The sequence below is a fragment of the Lutra lutra genome, chromosome 1 (assembly GCF_902655055.1).
Source record: "Lutra lutra chromosome 1, mLutLut1.2, whole genome shotgun sequence".
NCBI lineage: Eukaryota > Metazoa > Chordata > Mammalia > Carnivora > Mustelidae > Lutra > Lutra lutra.
The window spans coordinates 138,424,005-138,445,767 of NC_062278.1; the positions used below are offsets into that span (position 1 = coordinate 138,424,005).

The window sequence follows — 21,763 nt, forward strand, 5'->3', positions numbered from 1 at the left end:
GAAATCCCAAAGAAACTGACTAAACCTTATTTAACCCAAATGTTGCATTTATTTTACCTCATAACCTTTCCTTTTTGTACTATGCATTAATAATATTCTGTTAACATCCTATGAATTTTGACGTAAAAACACATATCTTAGCAAAAGTTACTAAACTTTTCATTAACTCAAAAGTTACTAAACTTATCATAGTAGGAGGAATAATTACGATTTTCATCTTTCTAAAAATATGGGCTACCACATGTATCATTTCACAGTAAATCTATAAGAATAGGGAGAGAGATTATCCTCATGAATAAGATGGAAATAATTAAAAATACCTACTTTAGAGAATGTTGCAGGATCATTGAGTGTGACGGTCAAGAAAGAATTCTTGAGATCTTGTATGGTGTAACCTAGTAAGGTTATTTAAGTAGCACAGGGACAGGACCCATGTGCTGAAAGAGCCGCACTTTTTGCCGTATAAAGCTGGTGGTTATATGCTTAGTGCTCACAGGGGAGGTGCAAGGAGTATTAGAGCATGAGTGTTTCTTTGAATTTCTACTCATAAAACTACTTTCACTGAGACCTCTCTGGTGCTTATCATTCAGCTCAGTATTAACTATTGGTGAAATGTTCCAGCAGTCATGAGACCCTTCAAGTAGCAACCAGGACTTATTTGATCCTTATCAAAACTATGCAGGCTATGGGTCAGCCTTCTGGGCTAAAGGTGAACATTTTTCTGCTTCTACACCTCATCAGTCGGGTGAGCTTAAGTAAGCTGATAAACCTAAAAACAGTTTGCAAACTGAAAAGTGCTATAGAATTATGACACATTGTTGTGTTAGTAACATACACACAAACACACATACATGCATACATGCACACATTTATATGTATAAGTGTATCTATCTCTCTTTCTGTCTTTCCAGAGATACATTATGTACATACTCAATACCACAAACTCCTGTCTTTATGTTCTCCCCTTGATACTGATCTTGGTGTGTTTACATAAAGAACCCATGCATGATACATATATTTGGGTGAATGCAGGAATGAATGAGTGGACCAGAAATGAAGGCTTCTGTCCCATATCAATGGGCCATCCCACTCAGATTCAAAGAGGAAGAGGTTCTGAAATCAGTCTTCCTTCAGGGTTTGGAAGGTTTTTCCTATATTATCTCATCATTTATACAATTTAAAGAACAAAATTCTCATTACTTATTTGGTTAAACTTTATTGCCATGAAGTATAGATCATACAATAACAGGAAGGCAGAGAGAGAGAGACAAACCAAGAAATGCACTCTCTATAGAGAACAAACTGATGGTTACCAGAGGAGAGATTAGTGGGGGGATGGGTAAAATAGGTGACAGGGATTCAAGAATACACTTACACGATGAGCCCTGCATAATGTCGAATTGTCGAATCACCACACTGTATGCCTGAAACTACTATAACACTGTATGTTAACTCTATAGGAATTAAAATTAAAAACTGAATTAAAAAATAAAGTGATAGAAATCCTCGAATAGCATATTTCTTTAGAATATTTTAAATATCCAAATATTTAATTTCTTTGGTATTCAGATCACGCTTGAGCAAGAAGTGTTTTGTTTCTATGGGAGGAGAAAAATAATTTTCCCTCTACTCTTTTAGGTTCCCTTATTTTATTATTTTTTATTTATTTATATTATAGGAGACACCCCTGTAATAAAAAGACAGATTCACAGGAGAAAATAGAAGCATAATAACATGTATATCTCCTGTATACACAGGAGAAACCCAGGAAAATTGAGTAACTTGCAAAAATGGTCCATACCTTCATCTTAAAAACTACCTTCAGCTAAAGACAAAGGATGTTGGGAGTGGGGAGCCAGATATAGGAGTTATCAAGAAAGCCCAGTAAACAAGGGCATGGTTGTGTTAGGGGACAAAAATTCAACTGAGTAAATTTGAACATCAAATTAACTTTTTCAGTGATTCAGGGAAGCATCACATCTATCAAGTAGAAAGCAGTCCTAGGGAGGTATACAAAACGGAAGATTTTCATAGGCAGAACTGTGCAGGACAAGGATTGTTGCAGGCAAGGTCATCTTCCCTTAGCAGGAAGGACAGAGAGTCTTACTCAACATACAAATGACCTCACCAGTGCTGATGGGGAAATTCCAGACTGATTGACTGGGAGAGGCTGAAACTGCAGTTAGGTTAGGTATTAGGTTTTGGCGGGGCTTAGTAAAAGTGACTCCATTTGGGGCCTGTAGTTTCTTTTTAACAACTGATATGAGTATCAATATCGTATCAATATCCTATCAATATCAATATCCATTTTCAAAACCGTTTTGTTAAAACAAGTTATTCAAAACAAGTTCTAATCACAAATGACTTTGTTCAGAACAAGGTTTCAAAACATGAATTTGAAATCATAACAAGTTAGTGCATGACAAGTGACCACTGGTGATTGATTCAGCCTCCAGCCCCTCTCCCCTCCCGGAAGGTCTGGGGTGTGGGACTGAAAGTGCCAACATTCCGACCACATGGTTGTTTCTCCAGTGATCAGCCCCCATCTTTAGGTTCTGTGCAGAAGTCACCTCATAAAAAAAGGTGTTTTAGGAGCTCTGTGCCAGAAACAAGGTGAAAACCAAACACTTATTTCTTATAAATATTATAATATCTATATTAAAATATTAATATTATAAATTACAGTATCACATATACTATCCAAGTATATAGATTTTTTAAGGCCATATTCCACACTTAGAGCCTTGGGATCCATGTTATGTGAGTTAATAAGTCAGTTCTTAGTACATTTTTGATTTCTTACTATGGGAGTATGATAAGCATTGGTTTTACCCTTATAGGATACTAGAAACAGCCAATTATTTCAACTCTTTCATTTCCTATCTTGATCCTTTTTTGTGTGTGTTTTCTGAGTAAGAAGTGGTTCAAACATGATTCCATTTTCTAGCTGGAGATAAATTTGGGTTGGCATTGCTGCTAGTTCTCATTAGATCCAAAACTGTCCAATGAGCTATTTCCTACTCTCATTTTGGCCTCACGTCCCTGAGAAAATATGCTTGGTTCTCAAATATCTTGAACGGTGCTCTGAACCTAGACTTTGGAAGGGAGAGTCTCCTTTGAGAATATTCTTCAAGGAGCCTTTGTATTGAGGTGATGTGTCCTGACCATTTGTTGACTTCCTATGCTCCTCCTAAAGGATTTTATGACTTAATTACTAGAAATTTTGCCTACTTCTGACCTTTTCCTTTCTACCCTATAGGATCTTCCTGAGTTGTATGGTTGTTAAGCTCAGGGGCAGTAATATGTTTCTGGCTCCCAGAGTGCCAAATGCTTCTGTTCTTAAATAAGTTCAAAGTTGAAGACACTAGTTTTAGGGTGGTCCAAAGGTAATGTGAGCATCTAAAGAAGAGAAAAAGGGTAAGGGGGAGTTTAATATAGCCGAATGAGGCTTGGATCTAACTATTTTTCTTTGTTTCTTTTTTTTCTTTCTTTTTTTCTTTCTTTCTTTCTCTCTCTTTCTCCCTTCCTTCCTTCCTTCCTTCTTTCATTTTCCTTCCTTCCTTCCTCCCTTCCTTGCTCCCTCTTTCTTTCTCTTTCTTTCTTTCTTCCTTACATATGCATGCATATTTCAAATGCCTAAATAAGTTCTCAGTATTATTTATTGAATAATCCATTTAGTCACACTAATTAAATATGGCATTTTATTTATTTATTTTTTTTTAATTTTTTTTTATTTTTTTCAGTATAACAGTATTCATTATTTTTGCACCACACCCAGTGCTCCATGCAATCCGTGCCCTCTACAATACTCACCACCTGGTGCCCCCAACCTCCCACCCCCCACCCCTTCAAAATTCTCAGATCGTTTTTCAGAGTCCATAGTCTCTCATGGTTCACCTCCCCTTCCAATTTCCCTCAACTCCCTTCTCCTCTCCATCTCCCCTTGTCCTCCATGCTATTTGTTATGCTCCACAAATAAGTGAAACCATATGATAATTGACTCTCTCTGCTTGACTTATTTCACTCAGCATAATCTCTTCCTTAAATATGGCATTTTAATCATACTCAATTATTATGATATACTTATGGCTTTCACTAGGTTTCATTTTTCTTTCATTGACAATCTAATTTTATACCAGTATTGCAGGGTTTAATTATTGTACTGTTTAAATTTTGTTATAGCAAATAGAATGAGGTCTTTCTGACTCATTTACTCAGATCAATATTAGAAAAAATCTCCCCTCCAAAAGTTCCAAATGGCATTTTAATTGGAGTTAACTTCAAGAACTAATTTAGGGATTTAATACTTTTAAAACAGTGAAATATTTTGTCATCCAAGGAATGGCACTTAATCTCCAATTATTTAAAAATTTTTATATAATTAAGAGGAAGTGTGTAGTTTTCTTCATACAAGTTACACAAGTTTCTTATTGATTTTCTCTCTAAATATTTTACGTTTTTGTTCTTTTGTGGGTGGGATCCATTTTCAGTTAATTTTGTTCCGATTATTATTGGTATAAGAATATCTAATGACTTGAAAATAATATTGTATAGATATTTCAAATAATATGCACCTAAGTTTTAACTAAGTTAAAATTAAGTTTTAATTAATTAATAAATTTATTTAATTAAATTAATGTTTAGGAAAATGGTCTTATAATCTAAAGTACTAATAAATTTCTCTCTGACTTATCCAATGTATATATTCTTTTTCACATAAATAATAGAATATATCAAAAAATATATTTTCACATAAGGAATATATTAAAAAATAGAAAATTATCTATTTTATTACGTATTACTCTAACTTCACTAAATGTTACTGAGATGTTTTATAGATCACTAATAGACATTATTATTGATACTTGATACTCCACTGAGTTACGCCAAACTTTAAACTATGGCCTTCAGAAAATATATTTTGTAAAAGAACATGGTATAATAGAACAATTCTTACTTGGAAGTTGGGATCTTCTATTCTAACTGCAGCTTTGCTGATAATTAGGTGTATGACCTATGAAATTTTATCAAACCATATCTGTCCCCATTATCTCTATGAAATGAGATACAAAACTGATTCTTACGAGTCTCAATTCTTCTTGAGCCATAAGCCCTTTCGGAAAATGAATGGAAGCTGTAGCTCTCTAATGACAAATTCATACCTACAATAAATAGTTTGCATATTCCCTGATGCTTTCTCATGAGCTTCTAGTAAACGAAACAAACAAAAACATCTTAGAGCTAGATGATCTCTAAGATTGTTTTCAACTTGGAGAAGATGTAGTTACAATTCCTTTAAGAAAACTGCCTTGCACCTGAAACGTGGGTGTATTGAAGAAATAATACCTTAGTCTTGACCTATCTTTCACCATGAGTGAGACTTACTCAGGGCTGCCCTAACTCATTAGTAGGACATTTTTCAACTTTTTGTTCTTTCCAGGTTTTGTACCATTAGAGTGTAATTGTATTCTGTACAATAATATACAAGCTGTGAAAATCCTGTCCCTTAATCCACTTCTTCCTAAAGTTCTTAACCGTTGGAGGAATTTAGCCACAGCCATGCACTGTCAATTTTAAGATGCAAACAAGCTCAATCACAATTTCATTTTACATGCAACTTTAAAGAAATGTAATGATTTCTTAAACTGAAAGAAAGCCATACTGCTCTCTAGATTGGATGTAGAAATAACTTGTGATTGAAATGTTCAATTTTCATTTGTGACTTAATCTCCAAATGATAGTGAGAAGCAAAGCTGATTTCCTAATATCTTACAACTTCAGTCATTTGGCCTGCATTGTGATTAGCCCAGCTGGGGAGTCCCTTTGCATTGCAGCCTTTAACTCTAGCATTTTTTTTTTCAACCCTGCACTCAGCAACCTTAGGCAATTGAGTTGGCTCCAGTTGAATTACTGTTTTATTCCAGCCAACCTTGGTTTATAGATCACAGGATGGTAGTGTAAGGAGGAGCCCTAGAGAGAACTATTCTAAACCTCTAATTTTACTTACTTGCTTGCTTCTCATGATGCACTGGGAAGAATAGTGGGCTGGGAGTCATGAAATTAAGAGTCCAATCCAGACTCCAGGCTTCATATTTCTTCTGGGTAAAATGAGGTGGTTAGAACAGATGATCTCCAAAATCTTCAGAAAATCAACTTATTTTTTATGTGAAGAAGAGGGAAAAGAAAGACTTTCAATGGAGATTTTCTACTCTAAGGTATTTCTAAAGATGGAAATATATATTTCTACTTCCAAAAATATGTGAACTGGTTTTTGTGATTTCCGGCCCTTATTCCAAAGAAGAAGTCTTTTTAAAATTACATTTAGTCAAAAAAAATTACATTTAGTCTATGTATTCCTTTCCTCAAATCCAAATATAATCAAATTCCCAGTGCTGAAGGGTAAAGAGAATATTTTTAAGAATTAACAGAAAATGGGGCGCCTGGGTGGCTCAGTGGGTTGGGCTGCTGCCTTCGGCTCAGGTCATGATCCCAGGTCCTGGGTTCGAGCCCCACATCGGGCTTTCTGCTCAGCAGGGAGCCTGCTTCCTCCTCTCTCTCTGCCTGCCTCTCTGCCTACTTGTGATTTCTCTCTGTCAAATAAATAAATAAAATCTTTAAAAAAAAAAAAAAAAAAAGAATTAACAGAAAATAACCTGTTATTTCAATGGAAAAGAATCAGGGTGTCAGGATTTTTCTTAAATTAGTATCTTTGTTGCCTTTCTTTATCTCTTTCCCCATGACTAAATTTTAGAACATTGGATCCAGGTGACAGTTTTTCTGAATAGCAACCCTTGATGCATCCTCTTTCATCTTCCCACTAACATTTATATAAATGACCAGGATAAAACATATTAAACAGCTTAACCATCACTGAAAATTAGGACCAATCATTGATCTCTTATTACAAGAAACAAAAAGAATTTCCACCAAATGACACATAAAAAGGTTTGGATTTTAAAATACAACCAACAGACAACTTGAGCTTCAAATTTTGAGAGACCCACACTAACAGAAGCCCTTCATTCCATACCCATAGTCTGCCCTCTGATTCAGAGGGTGCGGGTATGCAAGGAGATGGGACAATTATCCCTACTGCACAGGTATTGCTTTAAAGCAGACTGATGGCTCTGCCAGACTCAGTAGCTCTTCTATATCATCCAAGACTAGGAGAAAGTTTCAAGTGTTCAAAATTTTCCATCTTAGAGATGTGGGCAGGGAATGGAAGTAGTACGGGGATAAATTGTCAATATTAACTGCTAAGTAGAAAAGTATAGATTAGATAGACTTGTGAAAAATTAAATGTCACCCCCAAAGAGAACTCAAAATAGTACACATAACCTTATAAATCACACAAACCATGGAACATATAGAAAAAGATGAGAAAAAAGGAAGTATCAAGAAAACATAAAGACCCTGAGATCATGACCTGAGCCAAAGGCAGAGGTTTAACCCACTGAGCCACCCAGGTGCCCCTGGCCCTATATTTTAAAGTGTTGAATCTTTAAGAATTATTATTCAATGTGTATGTGACTTGTGAAGCTAAGTGTTTGTTACTGATTTCTAATTGGATGCATTAGTTGTCACAGAATTTGGTCTCTATGACGCTGGTTCTTCAGTGTTTGTTGAGGCTCAATTTGAATATATTCTTTGGGTGTTTGGATAAAACATACATAAACTTTTTTGTGTATAATTCTGCAAGGTTTTATATATGTCCATTAGGTCAAGCTTCTGAATTTAGTTATATATATATCGTAGATCCCTATTAATTATTTTTTATCAAATGAATACCAAAATTTTATTTAGTGCTTTTTCAGATCTCTGTTCATTTTTCATGGTGTTTAGTTTCTTTTTAGTAGTTCTAGTTCCCTATTTGTTCCTAGAACAGACTTCTGAATTGAATTTAAGTAGTTTGAATTGATTATCTTAATTGTGTTACCCCATTTTTATTTTATTAATTCAAGTTCACTGTGTGTTAATTTTCTTTTCACCTAATTCTTGCAGAAGGTGAACTATTTCTTCATGCATTTTGTCTTTTTTTTTCATTTTTATTGTCAGATCATCTTCAATAAGGCTTCTTTTAGAAATCTCGTACAGATTGAGGTATGAGAATATACAGAATTTTGGTTGTTTTTGTTTGCTTTTGCCAAGGACACTAAGATTATCTCTTGCACTAGGATCAAACTCTTAAAACCTTCTTAGCTTCAAGGTGCCTCATGGATAATGTATATTCAGACACCAATCAATGAATGCAAGGCACAAGTCTGAATTTTCAAAATTTATCTCAAGAGATTACTTTTTGCAAACTCTGGTTTCCTTGTCTTTCTCAGAAGATGTTAGGTAAATTATTTCTGCCCTTCCCCATGTATGTGTCATGGCTGTATACCAGGTGTCAGTCCCAGTGTTTGTAGGATTTCAGTGTTCTCTCCTGTGCTTGCATGGGTGTGAAACCCAAGGCCACAGACATCCTTACTTCTGGTCAGCTGCCTATCTCTCTCTCCCTGTGAGCACCACCACTGTGTCAGCCTTCAGATTTGCTACTCCTTCTTTTTGCATATGGAGATTTCACCTTCTCTTTTGGAAGAATGTATATATTATCAGTATTTCTGGGTATTTCTATCAGAAAGACTTACACAGTAGCCAAATTCATAATTTTGCCAGAACTAAAGTGCCAATTTCTTCCCCAAATAATGTAACCTAAGTTCCAGGGTGATTTCATTGTATGTTTTGTTTGAAATATAGGGATGGTTGTCATCTAACCCTAAAAGGCCAATTGAATAAGGGCTAATTATTCAAGACCTTATTCCCACTTATGATGCCTTTATAGAGGAAAATCATTTAAACATAAGACATCAAATCTCTAGTCCTTCAAAGAGCATTGTTCAGCTACTAGGAAAATAAATTATGCTGCTGTCTAGAGAAGACATCATCAAATGTCTTTATTTTATTTATTTATTTATTTTTAAAGATTTTATTTATTTATTTGACAGAGATCACAAGCAGGCAGAGAGGCAGGTAGAGAGAGAGGAGGAAGCAGGCTCCCTGCTGAGCAGAGAGCCCGATGCAGGGCTCGATCCCAGGACCCTGAGATCATGACCCGAGCCGAAGGCAGCGGCTTAACCCACTGAGCCACCCAGGCGCCCCCATCAAATGTCTTTAATATAGAATTATTTCTTTCTAGCTACTATATTAATCATATTCTTTTAGAATAGGTAACAGCTTAATGTACTGCAGATTATTTTCCCAAGAGACTATAATATAGAGAAAGATAGGATAGAAAAAAAACTGAGTCTTTGAGATTGTTGCATGTAAACTCTATGAGGTTTTCAGTATGTACTATAAGATAAACATTTGTTGAGGCCCAAAGAACAGTGCCATGAGCTGCAAACAATACAAAGAGTTGTAAATTAGAGCCCCTGCCTTATAGAAGTGTACTCTCTCCTCTAGAGAGTCAAGAGGTAGACACAAAACTACACAAAAATTATTTTTAAATGCTGGTTTGTAGCAAATTTGAACAGGCAAAAACTTCCCAAGAAGTTTAGAAAGAAATAGAAGTAATTTTAATGGAATCTCTGTGAAGATGGCATTTGAGGAGGACTTCAAAAGGTGAATACTATTTTGGAGAACATTTAGGAAACATTTAGTGAGGTGTGTAGTGTGAATAAATTCATGGAAGTAGGAACTTTCACAATGCATTTGAGGAACCCTTAGCAAATGATTTTGTATGGAGTAGAACATTCTTGAATAAAATAAGTTAACAGGAGAAAGGGTCATAGCAAAGGGTCATAGTGGATGAAGCAGTCCAGGTACTAAACTAAAGGTTACTGAAACTAAGTTCTGAAGGAAGTGGAGAATGAAAGCCCTACATGAGGGAAACAACTATGGCTGAACTCCAGCTCCAGCGTCTGATTTTTCCAGAGAATTTAAGAGTCAGGATTTTTTGTAAGTGTCTGATATTTAAAGATTAGCAAACAATTTAGAACTTGAAAAGCATAGTGGAAGCACAGTGTAAATAAGTGGGGACCTGATCAAGTCCATAGGTCCTCAATTTACCCATTCAGACACACGATGAATAAGAAGAGAGATAAGACCAAAATAATGGGTTGGAGTCTTGGTTGAGATGTGCAGATACAATCCCTAAGATAAGAGAGACCACAGAAGGTGTGACCTGATGAATAGAGTATTTTAGGGATTTTATTTCAAACTCAAAAAGGAGAAATACAGACAATACTTCTCTTCATGGTGTTTGCCAAACAGTTTAGCCCAGCTGGACTTTTGCGTGAAAGGGAATACACATGCTATTTTTAGGAAATTGGTCTCACACTTTATATATACTCGCACTAATGAAAAGCTTTCTTCTATTTGTTATCCTAATTGTGTGACTATTTTTATAAAGTGGTATTGAATTTATAAAGAATTTCCACTGGAGTACTTTCTCCATTTGAGATTTTAACACACATGACCATAAATTATAGATACATGATAGAAGAGAATTAAACATTTTATGTAAACCAATTAGACATCTAGTTTAAAAATGTCCATAACTCTTTTCTCCATTCTTGTCATGTGTGTATGTGTGGGTATTTGCTTTGTATTTAGGGTTTCTCCAAATAGCCACAACCAAAGAAATCATTAAAATATGTGTCGTAGTCTAAGACCCAGGTGAGTTTGCTGCTAAAATGTCCTTGCTGTCATGTCGCTTACTTGGACACGAGTCTTTTGGTTTTTGTTTATTTCCACTAAGATTAGTCAGGAAAGACAGAGACAAATCCCAAATTTAATTCCTCAGAAACTCAGAGACCAGAACACTGTTAAGATAGAAATGATTTATGAAGTCTCTCTTTGCAAAAATTGTAGATTTGTTTCCTTGTATATTTGCCCCTGCCCCTGTTCTCAACATCAAAATTAAATAGACTGGCAGAAATTGGATGCCAGAAGGTTCCCTCCATGGAAATACTAACGACGGAAATAAAAGTTTAATGTACATCAAGCTTTATGCAGCTTTCAAACTCTATATCCATTTTCTCTTATGAAGACATCGAAAATTAATCCGTGACTGGACAGCTTCCTGTGAACCTACATTTGGTCTCAAAGGATCAGATGTCACATGACAGTTTGTAAGAATGTGAGTTCTAGATTCGGATTTCAAAACCTGGATCCTCTCCTGACCCTCTCTGTGTGTTTGTGTGTCGCTTACCTGTCTAAGTAAGGCACTGATCCTCTTCCGTAAAATAGAAACAGGATTAGCTTCCTCACTTATAATGAAGAAGTGATAGAAAGTGATTCTCGGATGCTCAAGTCACGTTAACAGCTGATGCTGCCGTAGCCACCGCAGCTATTGTAGCCATCATTTGATTTATTAAAATCATGGCTCTGGCAGCCAATTTTGTTTCCAAGAAACTTTAGGTACTTGATCTGCAGCGCTGAAGCCAGCACCCAAACTGCCTGTAGTCCTTACTGAAAAATCTGCAGCTGATGGTCAGACTACAGGCTTATTTTTAGCAGTCTTCCTAGCCTGAAATGGAATTCTGTCAAGGTTGGCTTTTTTTTTTTAGTGTGATACACAAGAGGGTGGTATTTCTAATTTTATCATTTGCCCATAAATTCATGTTTTTAGAGCTAGCTAATCCCATTAATTTTTAAAATATACTGCCTTAGGCTTACAGGTTGCAAAGCTATTCTGTGGCTGAAATACGTGATGAAATATGTGATGGCTTCAACCCTCTAGGAAATAACCAATGAAATGATTTCAAAATGCCAGTTAGCACTTGGTTTAAAAACATGTCAGAACTGAGGAGACATGACTCATGTCTCCAATGCAGTGTTTTGTATGTTTCATACAAAAAATGCTTGTTCATAGCAATGCAAATATATTTATAGGAATCCAAAAATAATACCATGGTGTAATAGGATTCTGAAGAGCTAGATCTTCTTAAATGAATAATCCAGTATGATTTCGTTGACAACTAAGCATATGTGGCTTTGCAGTTTTTCTGCCGACAACATACTCGGTGAATGGTGTAAGTCAGTCATGTTATGGTCGTCATTCTTTACAAATCCTATGGCCATACTGAGTGTGTTTGGTGAGGGGGAGGGGGACAAACAGCAATTCATTGCCACTGACAACTTAGAGGATTTTACATTCTTTAAAGTTGGTGAATCACATGTTTATCGTTCTCTGGAAGGGAAAGATTCCATCTTTGGATGGCAAGCTCAGTGGAGTTATTTTAGTAAAAGCTTCTATTTTCTATGAATCAATAATTGCATTGAGGCATCAGTCAAACAATGAAAAAATCTTTATTTGACCAAATATTGAATTGATTTTGATGAAGATAGATTTTTTCTTTTTTTTTTAATTTTTATTTATTTTTTAAATTATTCTTTTCAGTGTTGCAAAATTCATTGTTTATGTACCACACCCAGTGTTCCATGCAGTATGTGCCCTCCATAATAACCACCACCAGGCTCACCCAACCTCCCACCTCCCGCCTCTCCAAAACCCTCAGATTGTTTTTCAGAGTCCCTAGTCTCTCATGGTTCATCTCTCCCTCCAATTTCCCCATTTCCCCCATCTCCCCATGTCCTCCGTGTTATTTCTTATGCTCCACAAATAAGTGAAACCATATGATAATTGAATCTCTCTGCTTGACTTATTTCACTTAGCATAATCTCTCCCAGTCCCGTCCATGTTGATACCAAAGTTGGGTATTCATCCTTTCTGATGGAGGCATAATACTCCATAGTGTATATGGACCTCATCTTCTTTATCCATTCATCGGTTGAAGGGCATCTTGGTACTTTCCACAGTTTGGCAACTTGCCAATGGCAGTGGCCATTGCTGCTATGAACATTGGGGTACAAATGGCCCTTCTTTTGACTACATCTGTATCTTTGGGGTAAATACCCAGTAGTACAATTGCAAGGTCATAGGGAAGCTCTATTTTTAATTTCTTAAGGAATCTCCACACTGTTTTCCAAAGTGGCTGCACCAACTTGCATTCCCACCAACAGTGTAAGAGGGTTCCCCTTTCTCCACATCCCCTCCAACACACGTTGTTTCCTGTCTTGCTAATTTTGTCCATTCTAACTGGTGTAAGGTGGTATCTTAATGTGGTTTTGATTTGAACCTCCCTGATGGCTAGTGAAGATAGATGTTTTGATCCCATCATTTTGAACCTTACATTTTAACTGACTCTGCGGATGTTTGTCCTTACTCTTCTGACCTCTAAGGACATTTCCATTGTATATTTAGTAATACAGACATTTTCACTAGAACGGCAGCATTTCTGACTTCTCATCTATAAAACACTTACTACAACTTCATTACACTTTTTTAAATTTTTGGATCAAATACCTATACAGCAGTGTTAAATCATTCCTTTCCATTTCCCTTTTTAAATTTCTATTGAAATTACCTTTATCAAGGTAAGTTCTCTTATATGTAAACTTTACACCAAAGACTTAATTCAACCATCAATTTTTTCAAATCCCACATCAGGTAGAATGAGTTTCTTTTGTGACATTTCTACCAAGTCCAATTTTCCCAATGTAAGTTTTAAAGAACTAATTTTTATTAAGAAGATTTTATTCTTCCATCATTTTTTGGTCAACAACAATTTTGTTTTGTGTGCAGTTTTAGCTATTGTGAATTTTACTTTTTATTGATTATTTCTACTGTGTTTAGTTTGTCCCCAATCAATGTTTGCTGTCTTCAGTGTTCCTAAAGAATGTTTATTTTCAGTCAGGTCATTTTGTTTTGGGAACTAGCCAGCTTGAACATGCTCTGTTGTAAACATCATCAACTATATTTGTTTCATTTCTACTAGCCATGCTTATTAATTGGATAGCATGATTAAAATATGCTTATTTCTTTGAACACGGAACCAAGAGCATGAGATAGAACAATGATAGCATCTAGATGGAGAGAGGCATCAAATGTCTTTGCAATCCAAATAGTGGGTCAACATATCTTTTAAATTTTTTAGATACCTCAGTGGAATAAATCAGGAAACATATGGTTTTGCTAAGTGATGGTGATGTCTCAATATACATTATTATCTGTCTATATTAATGGATCACTTTATTCAAACACCCAAATTTCCCCACTGGCGTATGTCCATTTTTAGTTATATACATGATATATGATGAAAATTAATTGTCAACTCATCTTCTAATTTAGAAAGCTGATTTGTTTTGGAATCATCTAGTTATTTGTGACAGAGTGATGGAAGACTGAAGAAAAGGTGAAAAACATCCAACATTTTACGTGGTAATCATACCCCAGGCACCATGACAGATGCTTGACAAAATTATCTTCTTCAAGCCTCTCGAAGAAAAGGAAAGCATTTTTAGTTCCTTTTTTAGTTGCAGGAGCCAGACCTTAGAGGGCTAGCTGTCCTGAAGTCATGGGACTACAGTCTGAGCCATTCTGCAGACCCAAAGCCTGATTTATATTCATGGCAAGTGTCTCTATTCTGTAGCCTTTATGATTTTGAAAGCTTTGCTTTATCCCATAATAAATATGTATTGAGTGAGTATTAGGTGCCACACCCTGAGCTAGGCTTGGGAATCAAGCTCTAAAACAATGATAATTCCTACTCTCAAGAAGCAGCGGTCTAATGGGAGCGGCAGGCAGATAATCAGATGAGATTAAAGGGCAGTGAGGCTTCCAGTGGTGGGAGAGGGAGGAGAGGAACAGCGGGCTAAGTGATGGAAATGAAAAATTGATTACATAGATTACTGCAAAGTGAGAGGGGATAAAAATAAGTCCTAAATGAAATCACTGGAGGTGCAAGCATTTTGCAAAATCCTGAGAAATGTTTGTAAGTGTTGCATCATATTGATGATGATTCATGATGATTAGGAATTATAATCTAGATACCAGCATAAGACTTGAATGCCAACAGCCCAAATTCTTCAGTATGAGCTTATCTGAAGACTGAAAAGTGTTTCTTCTTCTTCTACATTTATTGAGCTTTGTCAGACTAAATGACCCTAAGATGAACCCCTAGGGGTTTCTCCAGCAGTTCCTTAAGGCCTCAGTAGTTTTGCCTTATTGTTTTTTCAAAGTTATCTCTAGATTTTAAGAATGCACCCTCTTTTTTTTTGCATTATGAGTATTCTCAAAATAAAGTTGAAGGAACACCCCTGACTCTAGTAAGAATTATACTAAATTCATCCCCATGTCATTTTTGTTTTCTTTCTCTCTCACACACACAGACACACACACACACACACACACTTAGGGGGAGAATGATTTGACCATATTCCCTGTTAATTTAATCAAAAGCTTAGCATTCTTGCCACAGAGTTATCCATTATATCAAATATTAGTCTTTGATGTAGCAGTTTAAACCCAACTTTTCTTTTGGTTGGCTGCTTTTGTTGACTTCTGATATGTTGAAAGAAAAGGAGGATATTTTTAAGTTTGTGAAATTGCAGGGTAAACATACTTTACATGATTTCCTCTCCTGTACCATTAACTTCAGCCAAATTATACAAACTCCTTTCTTCCATCGTGTATTAAGTGTTCCTGGGCAAGTGCCTTTATTTAGCTTCCCAAAATGCACTTTCCCTCCATCTCTATTATCATTTGCAGTACAATTTGAATACTCTCCTTCTTTAAATCATTTCTAATTGCTCCAGCAAGGGGCACTGAGTTCAGGCAAACACAGGCTATGATTAGAGTCTCCTGAGTAGACTGCAAGGCAAGGATGACCCAGCTCCCTTATCTTTACATCTCACACAGCATCTCCATCTCCAGCATTATGTATGGTTACTAAATATTTGCTAAGTGAGTGGATTAGTTAATTAATGAATTAGGGGCTATTAGGAAAGAGAACTGATCAGAATGTACACTGGGCTGGAAAATGGATATGATAACAGAGCCTTTGGGAACCAAGTCTTGTCATGAAGGCACAACCGCTGATCAAAACAAACAAACAAAAAACAAAGTACAAAAATTGACTGCATTCAATTCTGAGACAAAACATCAAAGGTAGACATGAACCATCTGCGGAATGTTTGGAAAAGGGAAATCAGTAACAGGAATTGGCCTCCTATGACCTTGAAAAAGGGGACCTCCTAATGTGGGTGAAGTTGCAGCCGAGGCCTTGACAACTGTATTTTCAAACTTTGGAAATGCTGCTATATTTTGGAAGAAGAGAGTAGAAATGAAGCTGAAGGGTGGGGAACGAAGGGAGGCAGATTGGGTTCAACCCTAGTGTTAGAGAGAGCCAGGGCTGTAACCTACAGGGTAACCTACATGTTCCTGGGTCCTCAGCAGTTGGAACTGGTAGCCAAATTCCGTCTTCACCACAGCCTGGGCTCACAGGGCCCCGCACTGCTCCCTCAACCCTGCTTGGGCATCCTACTGCTGCTTCTTGTCACTTCCTCTCTGGATGTTCTGGTGGCCTTGGACTTCCCTGTTTTCATTACCGTATGTCTCTTACTGCCTCTGCAATACCCCCAGAGTGGGACGGCTTTCTCCATGAATGACACCTGTAAAATCTGCCTCATGTTCTTTGAAACATGATTTCCAGAACCCGGATTGAAGGTATTTCAGAAGATATCATCCAGTGAAAGTATAAACACATTTCCCCCCCCTAACTGCTAGAGTAGGACTTAGGCAAATATGTAAACAAGCTATATACTCTACTTTGACTACAATGTGAGTTAAACCAACTTTCGCATGCTGGGCTGGAGACGAAACCATTTCTTACCCCTGCTTCCATTGTTTCAAATCCATTACAAAGGCATTATGGTCACCAAGTAATAATTTGTAAACAGAGTTGGCGTCTCCGGGTGAAATGAAAAGTCAGATGCCAGTGAATGGGATGGTTAAAACATGATTCCAAGGGCTTAGTTTATCTAATATTTTTAATAAGATGTTAGAAACTATGTAGGAAAGTGGGTTTTTGTAAGAAAAACAAAAGCTGTGTGGTCTCTAATTTCTCCACAGCATGGGCTTGACCTATATAAAGTCTCTTGCAAAGTCCACGTGAGGGTAACCAAAGAGTTCTATTCCTGGAAAATGAAACCTTGGGGACTTGCTGAGAGTTCAGACTACAGTTCCAAAAAGCTTTCACATTCCCCAAGCTTTTGCTTACGCTCACCATTAACACATCAATTCCCACCAACCACCTTTGGAATAATAGCTAAGGCTATTATTGGAATATTGGAGTTATTGGAATAATAGCTAAGGTGGGGGTGTTGGGGCAGTGAAGACCATCACAGAAGTTTCCATGCTCAAAATAAAAAATAACGTCGCGTCTCCATACCACACGTCCTAGATGATGGTGACTATAAGCAGCCAAAGACAGTAGGGGAAATTTCTATTGTCAGGTGGGAGGGAACAGCAATTACACAGAAAAATCAGCTGGGGCAGCCATTTCTATGAGAGAGATGAAGATGATCAGGAGTGTGCTAAAGCCAAAACCTTGGCTGACAAGAAGGGTCAGGAGGTAGGATGACATATTAACAAGTGTAAGAAATGTCTACTCAGACAAACCCAGACTCCAAAGCTGGTCCTTCTCCTTAAGAAATGTCTACTCTTGGTCATGTTTGACTTGGCCTTTCCAAGTACTAATATTTTAATATCAACATTTTAGATTGTAATACTTGGCTTTTAGAGTTGTAAGAAACTCTTACACAATAGAGGATTAAATTAAATACTATATAAAATATTCAGCACATTGTGTGTTCAGTGTGTGGTCTGACCATTGTGCCAGACACAAAGGCACAAGCAAGAATATTATGGCAAACTGTTTTGACCATAACAAGTCAAGTAACAGTAAAGCAAATTGATGACAATATTCTGAGCCTGTGTTCTATCCATTTCGTGTCTTCAGTACCTCATGAGGGAAAGTGGCAACTGTAGTATGAATTGTGCAAAATCCTGGATTTGCAAGAATGATGTGATTATGTATGTTACTTCTGCTCCTGTGTTCATTATTTTCTACGGATGGAAATGAAATGCTGGGTTAATATTTTATACCAATCTTCAGTAATGAAGGATTTTAGAAGTCTACATTACTTTCAGTAAGACAGAAAATCTTCATTCCTTTCAGACAACAGCAGCAACAGTCAGAATAGTTTTTATCCAGTGCTTGCTATGTTTAATACTGCATTCTGCTAAGCCCTCTGTGTGGCCTGTGTCACTTGACGTCACAGCAGCCTATGAGGTGCGTTACTGTCATGTTTTCCATTTTAACCAGAGGGAGACTAGGCCCCAAGAGGATGAGTGATGTAGCCAACATTGCACAACTAAGTAGCACTTTCCTGTGCCGCACCGCTTGCCTTCTGGGTTATCCACGTTTACTGGACTCCCTGGCCGGACACATTTTCTGTGACCATGTTTCTCTTCTGCATTCTCCCTGCATCTCTAGTTACTTGATTTGTTGTCTCTGGGCACTCTGTCTATGTCTCATTTGTAAAAATTTCCATGCCACCTGTAGATGTCTCAGGTATACCCCGTTGCCCTGTATTAACTTCATATCTGGTCGCTCAGTCATGTGCAGCTAAAAACTTATTTTAAAGTGTTCATGCAAACCCCCACCACTTATTGTATTTCATTCCCCATCAAGCCATCAAACAAAGGTAGTTATATGTTTTTAAGGGCATTACTGGACATATGAGTCAGAATCAGCTCTTCTAAAGGAGAACAAAGGCTGACCCTTCAAAGTTGGTGTTTTATTTTGACACATGGGCATTTCCCAGAAACTTGAAGAAAATGCCTTTAGAACAGTCCCGGTACCAAGTAAAGGTAAATAAAATCCAGAGGACACTTTAGTGGGGTATTTGAATGCAACATTCCAGCATATCATATGGCTTAATGTATTTGAGTTACTTTTATAATTGAGATGTTAGAAAATGTATCTCCTTTAATGCATTTGGAAGAAATGTAATTAGAACTTTATTTTGAAGTTCTACAAACCAGAGAAACTTGAGATTCCTTTTTAATGGATGTCAGAGCCTATCCTCCTAATTTAAATGACTGCTAGCCAACTACTACAGCTGAGAAATTGTTTGCAAACATGGGACATGTCGATTCATTTTTCTTCCCTCAGTTTGTAGCAATTCTGAATCTTTGAGAGAAAAGAGAGAACAAAAAGGCAATTGGGGGCAGATAATGAAAATAAACTTTAGCATGCCAGAAAAGTAAAATTATTTGGCTGGATTCAATTATTTTCATCCTAAATTATTTTCCTGAAACATGTTTTTGTCCCTTTGTGCAAAGGGTGAGTCTTTGGATTAGAATTTTCTCACTGAATGACAAGTTCTTGTCTTTGTAAATGATGCTCTGAGCCTAGACACCAGTGTCTCACGAACTCATTAAGCCATGAAAAACATGAGCAATTACTCAGGAAAAAATGTTCATGTTAAGGCAGATCCGAAAGCATTGTGGACTGTATGAGCATTTTATATAGGACAGTTAGTTCATAGTTTATGTTCTGTTAACTTAGCCATGATCCTAATCTTTGTTAGAATTTCCTCTTAGCCAAGATTTGGGAGGCATCTGGAAGTGCCTCAGTTGGTTGGAAACAGATGGCCTGTACTGCCACTTCTTAGATCAGTCAGAAAACCCTCCAGTAACTGCTCAATTGTGGTTTCAGGTTGTTGCACATTTCTCATTCTTTCTAGAGGGGTTTTGTTTGTTTTGTTTGTTTTGGTTTGTTTGGTTTTTGTTTTTTTGCCGCATGTGATGATGGTCTATTTTGGTAGTTTACCATAGTGTATAAACTTTAAATTCATCATTGCCTAAGTGCAATGCTATACCTTAGTAATCAGTACTCAGTGATATTCTTTTTTTTTTTTTAATTTTTTAATTTTTTCAGCATAACAGTATTCATTATTTTTGCACTACACCCAGTGCTCCATGCAATCCATGCCCTCTACAATACCCACCACCTGGTGCCCCCAACCTCCCACCCCCCACCCCTTCAAAATTCTCAGATCGTTTTTCAGAGTCCATAGTCTCTCATGGTTCACCTCCCCTTCCAATTTCAGTGATATTCTTTTATACAAACGTAATATTCAAGTAGACTTTAGAGAACTGGCAAACTGTTTTTTTCACAGGTGGTACATTTTTTCCTTGACAGTACCAATATCACATAAAATTTGCTTCTGAAAAATTGTTCAGCAGTGGAAATGCAGCAGAAATGATACATGCATCAAAAAGTGAAAACCTTCCATCCTTATCCTATCAATATTTGCTGATGGGTCACCACTCAAATAATTAAAAACAAATAAAAAATGAATCCATAAGATCACGGGTTATTGCACAAGTGTTTTGCTTTAAGAAAGTCAACCATTTGTGATGAAATGTTATGGGATCTTGTTTCATAAAATCTTAAACCTGGGAAAGATTACTAAAAGATTATGGAAAAAGAGATTACTCAATTGATTCACCTCATATTCAAGGTGGAAAAATGGAAAACCAGAAAGGCTAACTGGTGCATTAAGGATCATACATCAACTTAATCAATGGCAGGACCAAGATTAAGACCCTCATTTCCTGACTCAGAGTTCAGTCTCTATCAATGTAGGGTTAATCCTTTTTGTTTCAGGCTTTTATCCCGAGAGTAAGTTACACCATTTCAGAACTGTAAGACACCTCTAGGTTTCTGAGAACCAAAATGCGTGATTAGTGAAACTTCATGTGATGGATTTCCTGTTCAAATTGAGACCTCAGATTTACTGATGCATTCTCCTTAATGTAATCAACAAATCAGTGTCAAATACCACTGTAGCCTGGTGTCCTTCTAGTCTTATCCTAGTCACATCTTGTTAACATGGGTTTGGAGTGGAAGATGGAGAATAAGTTTTGGGATCTAAGTCTCTGCACGTCTCCTTAACTCTATTTCTTACATTAAAATACAGAAATTCCAATATATAATTTTATAATTTAAAATTTATAATTAAATTCTAAATTATAATTATATTTTATAAATATATTATATTTAATTATATATAATTAAAATTATATTTTATAATATATATTATAAATTATAATTAAATTTTAATTTATGATTTAGAATTTATAGAAATTCTATTAATTTAGTTAATTGTAATGTGTCAATGTTTACTTCATAGTTTGATAAACATGAAGATATTAATATTAAGGGAAACTGGGTAAAGGATATACAGGGATTCTTTGTACTCTTCACAACTTTTGTATTAGTCAAAATTATCCAAAAATAAAAAGTTTATTGAAATCAAAAGACAAACAAAACAAAAACCTATAGTGACAGGTGCTAGTTGAACTTTAAGGAATGGAGATAAATACATAGATAAAAATTTTAAGAGACAGTGGAGATGAAATCTTAAGCTTTTTTGTAACATTTTGTTTGGGGTTAACAATTCTTCTTTTAATGTGTATAACAGTAGATACAATACCTCACAAATGCATTGGCTTTCCACTGCCACACCATCACCACCCCAACAAACCCACATAAGCACGTACACACAGTCAGACTTCTGACACCTGTCTTCATATCTCTCAAGCACCCCTGCAGCTGGGCAGGCCCACGCCTTAGCCCCTTGTTCCCACTGAAGAGAACAGCGAAGTCCTCATGCTGTGTGCCACAATCATTGTCTCCCACTGCTTTGCCTCTCCCAGTCAGATACCTCCTGCTTTAGGAATTGTAAGACTCACAGTGCTTTTCTACCTCTCATCTAAATGAAGTCCGGAAGGATTAAGAATGGAGGGAGGGGAAGGAAATGTTAACTATAGTATTTTCAGTGCTTGGAATTTACATTAGAAGCC

General features: G+C 36.5%; 1 protein-coding gene across 1 annotated transcript in view; it reads left to right on the plus strand.

Moving 5' to 3' along the window:
• Nucleotides 1–21,763, plus strand: part of KCNH8 (potassium voltage-gated channel subfamily H member 8) — a 385,143-nt gene that overhangs the window by 272,326 nt on the left and 91,054 nt on the right. The window lies entirely within an intron of this gene.